Here is a 13,037-nt window from a genome sequence, read left to right as displayed (position 1 = left end):
TATTTATGGTTTTGTAAGGCTGGAAGGAACAATTATAGTCTAATCTCATGCTCTTTCTCTTGAATAAAACTTGTAAAATTCAACTAGCAATTCCAGCACTCATCTTAATATCTTTTGTTTGAAAACAACCACTGCAATTTTACAGATCCCAATTTCAGTGGACAGGAAAACCTCCTCTCCCAAGGAATGAGAGTTAAAGCACTGACCTAAGTAGAAAGTCACTTTCAGGATGTCTGAAAACTGCATTCACATCTCTTCAGAAAAATCCAGTGGTTTAGACACGTACCTTTTTGCTCCTTGACTATAATAACAGTTATATTCTCATTTCCATTTCATACAGATTTAATTTTTTTTGGCTATAGAAGTTATTATAAAGTAAAAGTTTTGATAAGCAGTGTGGTATATCAGATAGATTTGTATAATTTACTACCAAAACTCTAATATTTTTTATTTAAAAAAATACTTGTGTGAACACACACACACACATACAATATACACACACTTTCAAAGAAACACAAATAAGTTATAATTAACTTTTTATATGGGAGATGTCTTGAATGCAACATGAAATTTCTATTCAGAGAGAATTTTGAAAATTTTTCCTAACAAACTAACCCTGGGGTATTTGTGAGAAACTAGAAAATATTCTAAACTTTTATATGACTTAATAACTTAGATATTAAACAGAAATAACCACATTAACCTCCTGCAATGCCTTTTTTTTTTAGTAGTGATTTTTTTTCCAAACTCCCAAGCTGTTTACTATTGTAAAATGAAGGCTTTTCCCCCTGTGATTTTTTTTTTATTATAAAAGTTATAAAAACCTTCATTTTGCATCAGACAAAATGAGTTTTGAAGTCACAAGAAGAATAAACTCAAACAGAGGAAAGCCACTGGAATTTTTTAGCACCACGGAATGTCAGGGTATGGATAGCTCAGTAATTGCTCACTTTTGAAATGTTAACTCAGAGGGTCACCTCACCTCTTTGAATCTGGGTAGCTGCACTGATTCACTGCAATTTTAGTTTTTTTTGTAAGTGAAAATAGACTTGGTCTGAGAAGTTTTGTTTGTTTTTTTTTCTTTTGTGTTTAATTCAGTGGCCAACTCCTGCTCAAGATGAGCCTTGCTATCCCTGTGAAGGGATACATATATAGCCAGGAGTGGACTGTGTTTTAAATTGCATGAGAACATTATGGTGTAAGTAGCAGATCAGTGAGGTACAACTCTTCTGCAAGCACATCCATCCGAGCCTCCATTTCTCCCTTGGAGGTTTACAGGGTAGCTGGAAGTGCCATGGTGAAAAGAAGCTGAAACAACCCCTGAATGCTAAAACTTCAGCAGCCTATTTTTAAGGCTGATTTAATGTAATTCAGTTTTCCCCTCAGAGGATTAGTCTGTCTCGACACACCCATGCTCCTTCCAAAGGGGTCTCAGGAGGAAAGTAAGTGATGTTGGAGGCTGGAGGCAGAGCAGGGGTCTCTGCCTCCCTCCCTGGGCCTCCTGCTCCTTCCCGACAGTCGCACGGCCTGGAGGTTCTGCACCAGTTGCTGGCCAGATGTTCAAGACGGCATCCCTACTGGAAGGTTGTGACAAAGCCCCCGAGAGTTGAATGACAACAATCTGTCAACTAGGCATCATCATAATTTTTTTTCCATATTCCATTATTCCGCACCTTATGTCACTGTTTTTAGTTCCTAAATTGCCCGTTGTTTTTTCTTTTTTTTTTCCTGTTCATTCCTTCCAACAGTATTTTTTAATTTTAATGACATTCTACTGCTGTGACTGTTCTACAGAATGTCAGCACTGCTTTCCCCAACCCAAGGTGGGGGGGCTAGAGAGAGGGAAAGAAAAGAAAGAGAGGGAGGGAAGGAGAGAGAGAAGGCAAGGATATATCAATTACTCAGAGAGATCCAGAGGTTCAACATGCAATGACACCGACAGTAGGAAGTATGATAAATGCTCTGATTTACATCCAACTCCCATTAGATAGTTTCAGAAAATTATGATAAAGTGATTATTTACGAGGAAAACCTTTACAACTTAATTAAATAAGACTAAGTTTCTGATTTGAGAGGAGAGAATAGATATAATAAATAGGAACTTTTTCCCCCCTCTGATCAATGTTAAAGCGTTTTCATCTACTGAATCCTCTGTACTACTTCTCGTGTATGTGCAAGTTACCTAGATGGTACCCACAGGTCCAAAGGACAGGTAGGCATCAAAGGGATTCTGGGGATGCTTTTGTTACATGTCTGAGCTGAGACGTCCTAGCGTATTCCCCAGGGAATAGAGGTACTACAGTGGTCTTCTGTTTTCTGTCCTAGTGACATATAGCATGCCTAGGGAACAGGAAAGTTTCTTCAAGAAAGGATGAAAAGACTTTTATTGCACCAAAAAGATGTAGATAGTGGATATTACAAAAAAAACAGAGAGAAAAAGAAAAATATCATCTTAATTTTGTTGTGTCCTTGCTGTTCTTTTCCTGATTTACTCTCTGTGTCCTCTGTTCAGGACACAAGTAGCTGAGTTGGGTCTCTTCCTTTGGTTTGGTTAGGTAGGGTAAGCAGTGGCCACAAGTTAAAACATTCACAATTATTACACAAAGAAAAAAACACCTCTTGTGAGTTATTCTCACTTGTAGCATCCAATCCCTCATGGATATGCAAGACCTCAGATATTTTAATTTTCCAGATACACTAGAAAATCTGTCTTTTCCCGTATCAGAAAGCTATTGAGGAAGATTTCAGAAAACAAAAACAAGGACAATTCTTTCATCTATGTTACAAGGTTAAGCTTGAAGAATAGATGTCAGGAACCATGCAGGAGAGTTGTACCTCAGTGATTTGTTGCTCCTACAAGGGAAATTCACACACAGCCATCTACGACCCTGCTACGTGTGTGAAAAAAGTGCAGGTCACAAATCAGTCTCCAAGGTTTCATCTTTCCACAGCTGCTGTATAATGCAGAGGTGGCCAGCAATTCTCCTTCAGGAGATGGTGCTCAAAGTGTTCTGATTCATCTTCTTAACCCTATGTAGCTTTAGGGATTAGACTGAGATGTCTCAGTTAAAGACCAGTAACTTTTGCTTCCTTTAAAGTTGGTGAAGGAAGAGAGGCAACAATTCTGGAGAATAATTGTCTTCTGGAGACATATCCATCGCTGAGTGTCTTAAGAAGGGGCCTTAAGGTGGAAAGACTTCTGGAGGCATCTCAGTTAAGCACCAGGAGTGGGATGAGACCTACAAGTGCCTCAGAGCACTGAAATGCAGATGTGAAGCTCTGGAGAGCCCATGGCAGCTGTGACTGTGAACCCTTGGCATGAGGAAGACTTGCCAGCAGACAATGCTGAAGGGAGCAATGTCCCTGATTTCAAATAGCCTGTCTCAAGAGAGAGGGGAGTACATGGATCAAACCTCTCTCTTTGTAGTCCAGGATTCTAGTTGCAAATAATGGGATTTAGGAAACAGAGGTGTGATGAGGCAGAACTAAATAGCCTTTGTGAAGAATTACTGAGAAAGAATGTTGCTGCAAGTAGTCACTAAATGGGAGAGATTAACACTGGAGAGGTGTAGTTCGCAGTGCAGTGCTTTTCCTTCGAGTCTGTGAGTCTAAGGAGAGTGTTGTAATATTCTCTTCTCTTCTTCTGCACTACACAGGTGGTATTTTGTCCAGACTACAGGGAGACAGAATGCTCAGTAGTGTTAACCCATCACTTAACTCAGGGACTGTGAATGTGTAAAACACCCAGGAAAACAGATGAAATAATTTAGAAAAGGACAGAAGGTAAACAAGTCAATTACTATCTGTCTTGGGCATCGACTGACACCTATGGACTCAAAAGTCCTAGAGAATCCCTAATACCCGCTAATGACTCTGGACTCACTTTCACTCTACAGTCAGCAGACTTGCAGCTACAAATGAAAGGGAAGTGAAATTGTAGACATGATGCACTGTGATCTACGATCATTATAAGTAAGAAAATCAGAAATCCTTGAAAGAGAAGGGAATCCTCTATGGGCCTATTATGCCTGTTCCTTTTGTTTACCTCTTTTTGAACTTCCTATTTTTTTCAACTAACATTACATATCACAGGCCTCTCCAACCTGTAACTGACCTTTCAGGTTAGAAAATGGATAAAGCAAACTACTGAAAAAGTATGAATTAAAGATGTAGATAGGAGGGATAAAAGCAAGATTTTTTTTTTTATTTATTTTTTTTTTTTTTTTAAGGTGTATGTGTATGTCTATAGATCCAAAACTACTCAGCTGTGAAAGCTTCTGAGAAATGGAAGGAAAGAAAGTGTCTGGACTTTACTCCATGCGTCCTATCTGGTCTTCTGCACCTCAGCTCTAGGAATAACTCTTAATGATGAAAATGAGGTTGCATTAATTTCACTCTGGGATCAACCAGGGGAAGGACACAGTATATTAGTCGTCGGGGCTGGGTTCTCTTTTATATTCATTCGCATGCATTAACCTTCATCTTGTTTGTTGAGTTAGGTTGCTTTCTGTATATTATGAATAATTTCATTAAGCATTAAAATTTACCCACACTGTATCTTTCAGTATTTTTATTTTTAAAATATTTACAATTTGTAATGCATAATAAATATGTAATAGGCTGGGTATGATTTCTCAGGGTTTACCATTATCTAAGTCTGTCATGTCCTATAACCTTTCTTGGTTTATACAGTATACAGTTCCTTAATGTAGCGTCAGTGCTGTTATCATGGGTTGATGGCAAAAGGACAGTCATCTTGACACTCTCCAGTCACTAATCACTTCTATTTTGATTTGATTAGCATAAAAATGTTTCTGGATTTATGCAATATCAGTGGAAGTGTGTTAAAAATACTTGCCAGTGTCCTTACGTTGATGGTTAGAATCAGAAAACCATGAATGGAGGAAGTTCCTCTCATTGTATATGATGACAGATTTCTGGGCCTAAAAAAAAAAAAAAGACAATGATACACAGATGATTTTAGTGTGGAGTCAGTGGAGTAGTTTTGAAAACTGTGTTTTGGTTTTTTTTTTAACAAATTACCTTTAATTCCTTAAAAGGAGGAGAGGGAAGAATAGCTGGGGCAATTTATATGTTTCAAAGAATGAATGGGAATTGCACAGTGTCAAAATAAGAAGTTGAATCCAAATCCCTAAAATTTCTGACTCAGAAGAATATTAGCACTACATAGGGAGAGTTGACTATGCTTTTGCAAGCCACTACAAGTGGAACCTCACAGTAAAAAAATATGAAAATCTACTCTAAAAGCAGGAATAATGCAGGAGAGAACCAGCTCTGATGGAACTACAGAATTTAGGACGCAAAGTTGTGTGTACCTGACCTGATCCTGTAGCAAACCATGATGGACACACACACTGGAATGTGCATCAGGCACTTAACTCAGTAAGGTTTTAATCACATGACATAAGAAGATGAATAATCTAGCTCAAGTCAATTGGACAGCAAATTAAGTAGCCCTAAACACGTTGCTGAAAGAGGACTGAAGTGTACTTCATCCTTACTATCATCTTTGGTTTACGTGTTGAAACATGTTTTGCAATAAATGTAAGAGAGAAATAATTTTATTTTATGAAATGCTAATCTTGGCATCATATTATGTTGGAAATACATACTGGAGTTACCTTGTGATCAAAAATGACTTAAAATATTGTTTTGATTACACTATTATTTTTTATTTTTTTTTAAGAAATGGTAGCAAAATCAAGAAGGAAGTTCTTCTTGGAATACTTTCTAGCCAACAACTACCTACCTGGGAATGTGAAATATGTAATGAACTTAGGATAAAGTAACCATAAAATGGAAGAGTATGTAATCCTCAGTAAAGAAGAAAGGGCAACAAAAGTTAAAAAGGAAACAAAGGACAGACTCCAACAGCTCTGAAATTTAGCAGGGAAAATAATTGTAAGAAAGAACAGGATTCAGGAGAAGAGCTCATCTGAAAACAAAAAGTAATAATTAGAGGACTAATAGGGCTAATTATAAAGAGACAAAGGAATTCAAAGAGAATAACCTAAATCTAGGAAAAAACCTGACAACTATTGAATGAATCAGGGATTTTTAGCCTAAAGAAATGAAAACAGAATGTAAAATAAAGGACTGGCAGGACAGGTGGTAGAAGTGAAACTGTAACAGGAAGATTTAGGTTAACAAATGGGAAAAGTTAATTAAGAGGCTGATGAAATATCAGGATTACAGTGGACGGTTTGGAAATCTTTGTTGAAGATTTTGAGAATATACTGGATACTCTTTGGCTGAGAATGGCATTAGAATAACCTGATCTTTTTTAGCCAAGATAATGTATTAGACAACCTCTTTAGATACTTCCATGTCTGTGTTTCCATATTATTTTAAACTCAAAAAAAAAAAAAAAAAAGAAAAAAAAAAACCATGAAACAAATGAAAACAAACAAAAAAAAAATCACTCCAAAACCCACATCAACTATTTTCTTCTACATGAAAAGTTTTGGGGAAAAAAATAAAAAATACTCAGAAATGTTGGAATGTTTTGTTTTGACATTTTCAGTCAAAACAAAATGCTTCCAGATTCCCAGATCAAAATATTTAATTTTGGTGTGTTAAATTAAATGAGAATGTTTCATTTGGAGTCAGTTCAATAGTAAACTGCATCTGGTTACAGTACTGTGATGCCTTATGGGAAGTGGAATTGGAGTGCCAAATGCCCTCAATCCTCCATATAAAGCATGATTCTTTACTGGACTATATCTTTCATGATGCCTGATTGTAATATGTTTCCCATAATATATACTATAAGCCAAAACCAAGATCATAGAACCTCTGTTTGTGATATAGTTCAGTCCAGCAACCCAATTTATTTATGAGAAACTCTACACTTCTAAAGTAAAACCAATACATAAAAAAACACTAGAAAACCCCTAACTCAATAGAAAAAATTACCTCAATTTTTCTTTTCACAGAAGCTACAGAAAAGCAGACCTAATTTTAAAAATCATTTCTTACAGTAAATCATAAAAAAAAAAAAATACAGGCAGTTTTAGGTATTGTTGATAACACTGAACCACTTCTATTCCTGGTATCAGTGCAGACCAGCAATTTTTTTTCATTTTATTTCAGTTTTTCAGATTCTTTTTGACCCCTTCTTTGTCTGCTAAACAGACAGACTGCCAGAAGCAAAATGAGAGTAAAACAAGTGACTGCCAGAGCTTCTTTATGCATTCACTGAATTGTGCACAGAATCCCACAGCTGAGGTCTCCAAAGGGATTTAGATACCTAAATCCATGTGAAAACCTGGACCTTAGTCTATTAAAGACTCTTTTAGCATAGATTTGCCACCTTCACTCATTACTTTCTGCCTCAGGACCTGGAGGGAGTTTTGTTGTCAATGTGTGCTAACATCTGGCCCTGACTAATTGACATTAGGGTAGGAAGTGACAAACAAACACAACTACAGCTCCTCAGAATATTCATCGCAAATAATTTATGCAACTAATTTAGCCCCCCTCCTTTTCTTTTTCCGTTTGAGGAATCTGCAAGGGTGGAATGTGACCTTTATGGATTAGTGTCTTTGCACTTGCACATTGAGCAGTTTGTGTGAACAATTCTGAACCTATAGATTTCTTGCAAGCTGCTGGCTATGAATGTCCACTAATCCTGATTCACTGTTTATGCCATACAATTGGTCACCTCTGACACTCTTTTTTTTTTAATTTATTTTTTTTTCCCCTTCCCCTGCTTGTTGTCTAACTGGTTGACCCTGGTGTTGTTATAAATAGCAGGAAAAATTGAATGAATCACACAGGCTTTGTGTCTGTGGGAAAAGTGGGGGCTGAAATAGCAGGAAACAAATTGGTGTAGGGATTTTAGAACATTATTTACCTAGATACATAGATTTGAGCTGTAAAAAGAGGTCTGTTCCTTCCCCACCTGACAGAAAGAGATAGACAGCTCCTTAGTATTCCTTGCATCCAATTTTTTCCTGTCACATTCCTCTAAAGCCATCACATGTATAGGTAATGCTGTTGGGAGACATTTTGTTCCCATATATTATGCAGGCAGTAAGCTCTTTTGGGACCTGCCTTCCCTCTTATCACGCACATGTACCCCATCTTGCATTACAAGATCCTGACCTCAGCTGAAATTGATACCTGTTTTAGTGATAAACTGAAAAAAAGAACAACAGATAGGCTACTTCCTCTGAACTTTTGCTTGTTTGCCTCTCACTGTGCTCCGATTCATAAACAAAACTTTCTCCTAGTTCTTAAATAAACACAAACTGAAATTTTATGTATGTATGTAATATGTATGTATACATATATAGAGAGAGAGATACAAAAATATAAATAATAGCCCAAAAATGACATATCCTGGGAATAAGTAGGAAGAAGTATGCAAATATAATCTGAACAAACTGTTGTTTAAAGTTCTATTTGACCAAATACATTTGAAGGAAAAAAATATTCTTTCTTCACCCAGTTTTAGTGAGGATATGAAAGCACTGGAGCTTGTGTAACTCAAGTCTATAAAACCAGTGAAGAATAAGGACTGCCAGCTATAACCAGCTCTCTGTAGGCCCAGTTGAACCAGTGGTCTACAGGGAAAAGACAAGGGAGTTTATTACCTATCCCCTGAGCCATCCACTCTTTCCTAGGGAGGCTTTTTGACATCAGGGGCTTAACTGAAACATATGAATTAGAGTGGAAATTAAAAGTATTCAAATATAAATTAATTTATACCCAAGGGTTACTCATGCCAACTAGCAATAAATATGCTGGAAGTAAAAAAGGCTAATTTGAATGAATATGAGTGGGCAAAAAGCAATCAAGGGCAAGAAAGAGGCATATGCAAAGTATAAAACTTCATCTAGAGGAGACAGAGCTGAAAAGATTACAGTAGAAAATTAATGTAAAAAAAAAAATAGGAACCCTGTGACAATATGGGGCCATCTTTCTGTGTTTTGGTGCTGAACTGGTACTGCCAGACCTGCCCCGTTCTTCTTCAACCTCCAAGACCTGGACGTGGTCTTTATTTAAAAACAAAACTAGAGTTTCACCCAAGATTCTAGGGGACATTTAAGACTTTAAGTTAGAAAACACAGCCTCTTAGGCCTTGTTGCTAGCTGTGAGAGGAAAGAGTGATGATGTCAGGATAGCAATGAGAAAGGCTGTTAAGAGTCAATGACAAGAGAAAAAAAAAACATCCAAAAAGGATCTACTAGCAAATCCTGTCAATTCCCTTCACTGATTGTATAGAAGTCTAGCTGGCATTCCATCTGATGCTTTTTATATACAGACAGGAGGGTTACAATGTGCGTATTTTCTTTGTAAGGTCAAAAGAGACCACCAATGCCTCTGTTGAAACCTGCTCATGGTGGTTTGCCCTTAACAGATTCTGAGTCTTGGGGTACACGGTAGATTATTTACAATGACAGAAAAGTGCAATTTCTGTAATTGCACAGGAGTAAAAGAAGATGCAATTTTTATCACTTTACCAGAGTAATTAGTTACTTGCGCTCATGAGTAGTAAATTTGTACTTACAAGACAGAAAAGAAAAAAGAATATTAATGGGAACTTGAATTGGAGTAGAAGAACAATGTGGAGAGAGGTTAGGTCTAAAATTAGAATTATTTTGCCTTTACCAGGATAAATCACCTATGACCTTGTATGAGCTGAAGGTCTCTATCCTTTAAAAACAGCAACTGAAAATATTTCTATTCATATCACTTAGTCTTTTAAGAAAGCACAACTGCTATGTTTTGGACCTAAACTACTTGTCTGTGTCTGATTAATTAACCTAGAGGTTTTCCCAATATTCCCCACAGACTATGTCCCCGGGTTTGATTAATTTAATTAAAGATCGCCAGCCCTTACTCACCCAAGGGGTACCATGTCTAACATGAGGAATAATTTTTTTTTTTTGAAGAAGTAATAGGAACAGCTGAGGGACACAAAAAAAGCAGAGTAATTTTCCTGTGTTTTAGAGGTGGCTTTTGAATAATCTGCTGTAGAACCCAAGTGTCCTGTATTCAGGGAAGTGTGCAGTTACAAACAAACACAGAACACAGAAAATAAAACAACTTAGCAAGAAATGTCTGGATTTGTAGTTAAAACACCATTTTTAATTGCCGTACCTGTAGTATAATTTCAACATATTAAATAATAATTTTTTCCATAGGTGGAGACACTGGTCGTAATTTGATAGTCTATTCACAAGAGGATCTGCTCCAATTCACAATGGAGAAGCCTTTCTAGGAAATACTATTTTCCTGGATGCACCTCGAACTAAATTTGAAGACCTGAGATTTACTCCTGGTGCCAGTAATGTCCTCCTGCATGACTTTGGTTAAATCTTATTCCTTATTCTTTCTGTGCTTCCTCTTTCCACCAATTCTATTCTTCTTTACTCAGATTTTCCCTTATGATGTCTCTGTGAGAATTGCCCTCTCGCACTGGGGGCCTTTTCTTGCTTGAGGAGTGTTCTCAGTTATTGCTTCATGATTTCCAGACTTCTTTCTAGGATTATATGCATTGCAACATTTGGTTCATGGCAGCACAAGTGATTCTAAGAGGAAGACAAGAGCTGCATCTCCTGCTCTGCACATAAACAAAAACAGAGAGCCAGGAAGATAAGGTGACCAAACTCTTCAAAATCAACGGTGTTTTCAAAGACACAAGCATAGCAACGTGGTAGCTGCTTTTGTTTTTGATAGTCCCGGCTCATTTGTGTTCCTTGGAAAGCATTTTTGTATCACCCAGGCCACTTCTGAGTCTGCCATGGAGGTCATGCCTGACTATACCATGGTTTCCAACACCAGTGACACCACAGACTGTGTCTGACATGCACTGGCTGACACATTTTTGGAGACCTCTCAAGGTACCTGACACTCTCTGCTGTGTTTGGATTTTATTAGTACTTTGCCTTCATCCTTATTTTCTCCCTCTTCCCCCATTGCTTTCACTCTCTGTTTTCAGAGAAGCAAATGCTGACAGAACGAAAGAAAATTGTTCAAAGTCTGTTTGAATACAGCACGTTAATTTTAGGATTGCTAGCTACATGTTTACAAATCTGGCTTTCTGTGGAGGGCTTGAGCTGTGCAGCAAATGAGTCTAGACACGTTTTTTGTTTGGTTCTCCCTCTGCTTCCTGCCAGGGCAGCTGAGGATTCATTCTGTATGTACCATCCCAACTTTACATCCACTTCAGCTGGCCTCCTGTATAAGCCCACCTGTATCTGTGTTTTCCTGGGTTTAGAGAACAGTGTGGGTATAGTCAGCCAAGTACTGGCACTGAGGATGTCACAATTTCCTTAATCCTAATCAATAAGCATGCTTTTCTGTCTTTGCCTTGCTCCTGCAGCTTAGCTCTGCAGAGCAGCAGCAGCTCACAGAATGCCTACGCCTCCTTTGGATACCCTACCATATAAGAGGATTGTGCTTTTTCCTCTTCCTCTTCAGGATATGTTGGGGTGCAGAAGATGTTTTGAAAACAGATGCAATATTACACCTGTGTGGAGTGAACACAGAGAGAGAAATGAGTTATAAAATCACCCCATACCCTCAGTTATGGGGCTAAATTCAATATACTCACTGCCCTCTAATTCCATGTACATTTTCCGGCTACGTATTACAGATTTAAGGAGACTCCTTACAATAAGGTTTTTTCTCATTTCTATTCCTTCCTTTTACCCTTTTGAAATTTGAGAAAAGAAAGAAAGCCTCCCAGTTTCTGCTTTTGTTCTCATCAAGACACTATTGAACAAAACTGGGGATACACTCTGAAAACATCCTCAGCACTGTTGATAAATTCAACAGTGAAAACAGCTCTGTGCAGTTCCTACAGTCCTGAATAGCATCTTGTATTGGCTATACAAACCCTTCTGTGTTCTCTGTTGGCACATGCCACTTTCTTGGGCTCCTTTGGACCATCCCTGTAGCCAGCATGTTTCATGAGAGAACCAGAGAATTAGGCCAATTGTAAAACTCGAAGCAGTTGTCTTTCTTTACTAATTTCAGTAACAGCAGCAGGGATAAAGAAATGAAAACACACTCTGCCCTGCCTTTTCCTCTCCTCTCTATTCCCATCCTTCCCCTCCTATCCCTGTCAACTGAAATAGAGGACAAATCTGTCGTTAAATATTTGTAAATGCTCAGATACCTGATGACAGCTGTTTTCTAAGTGTATTGGGAAGCAGAGAACAGATGCTTGCAGGAGCTACCCCAGTTTTTTGGGTTTTGGTTAGAGTTTGTTGTTTGTATGGGATTTTGGTTTTTTGTTGTTTGTTTCTCTTTTTTTTTTCTTCTCTCAATATTATCCTTCCTTCTTCTTTATTCGTTAGGAAAGGGAAAGTAAGAGTAGACTTTGTGTTACATACTGCTCATTACTCAGTAGTCTTCTACTCCCAATAAGCCCTTAGAGTAAGTAATCATTGCTTTTTGCTTTAACTGGTCATTACCACAAGGTAATGACTAGCTAGGAAAAGGGGAGGAGTTGGTATTATTGACATGGTACAGCGGTTTGCAGTGAGTTTCAAGAAACTGAGATTCTGTCATACAACTTCTTATAATTAAATTTAACTAATCAGTCCCATAATTTCTCCTATTAGTTTTAGCTAGACTAGAAAAGGTCAATGCCCTGGCAAGCAATGATTCGCAAATAACAGGTGCAGCCAGTTTCTATTATACTGCCATGGGACACTGCTCTGTCACTTTTATTTACTGAATCAATCCACCAATGTCCAGCAGGAGAACAACAGTTAAATGGCCATTAATTGTAGTCTGATGTGCAGATGAAACAAATCTCCAAAGGGACAACAAACCTTTGTTCTTTAGTCTCCTCTAGTTCACACAATGGGATTAGCAGTAAAGCACTCAATGTTTCACATTCTTATTAAAAATTTACCATACTGGTCATCCCAGGTGACTTATATCCAATCAGGACAGAATTTTTTTTTAATTATTATTATTTATTTATTTATTTATTTTTAGTTTTCACTGCAGTTATTTAAGACATTCATGGTTAAACTAGGAATTAACACATAAAA

Source organism: Corapipo altera, unplaced genomic scaffold (assembly GCF_003945725.1).
Source record: "Corapipo altera isolate COAL_440 unplaced genomic scaffold, ASM394572v1 61553, whole genome shotgun sequence".
Taxonomy (NCBI): Eukaryota; Metazoa; Chordata; class Aves; order Passeriformes; family Pipridae; genus Corapipo; species Corapipo altera.
This window is presented reverse-complemented; position numbering follows the sequence as displayed.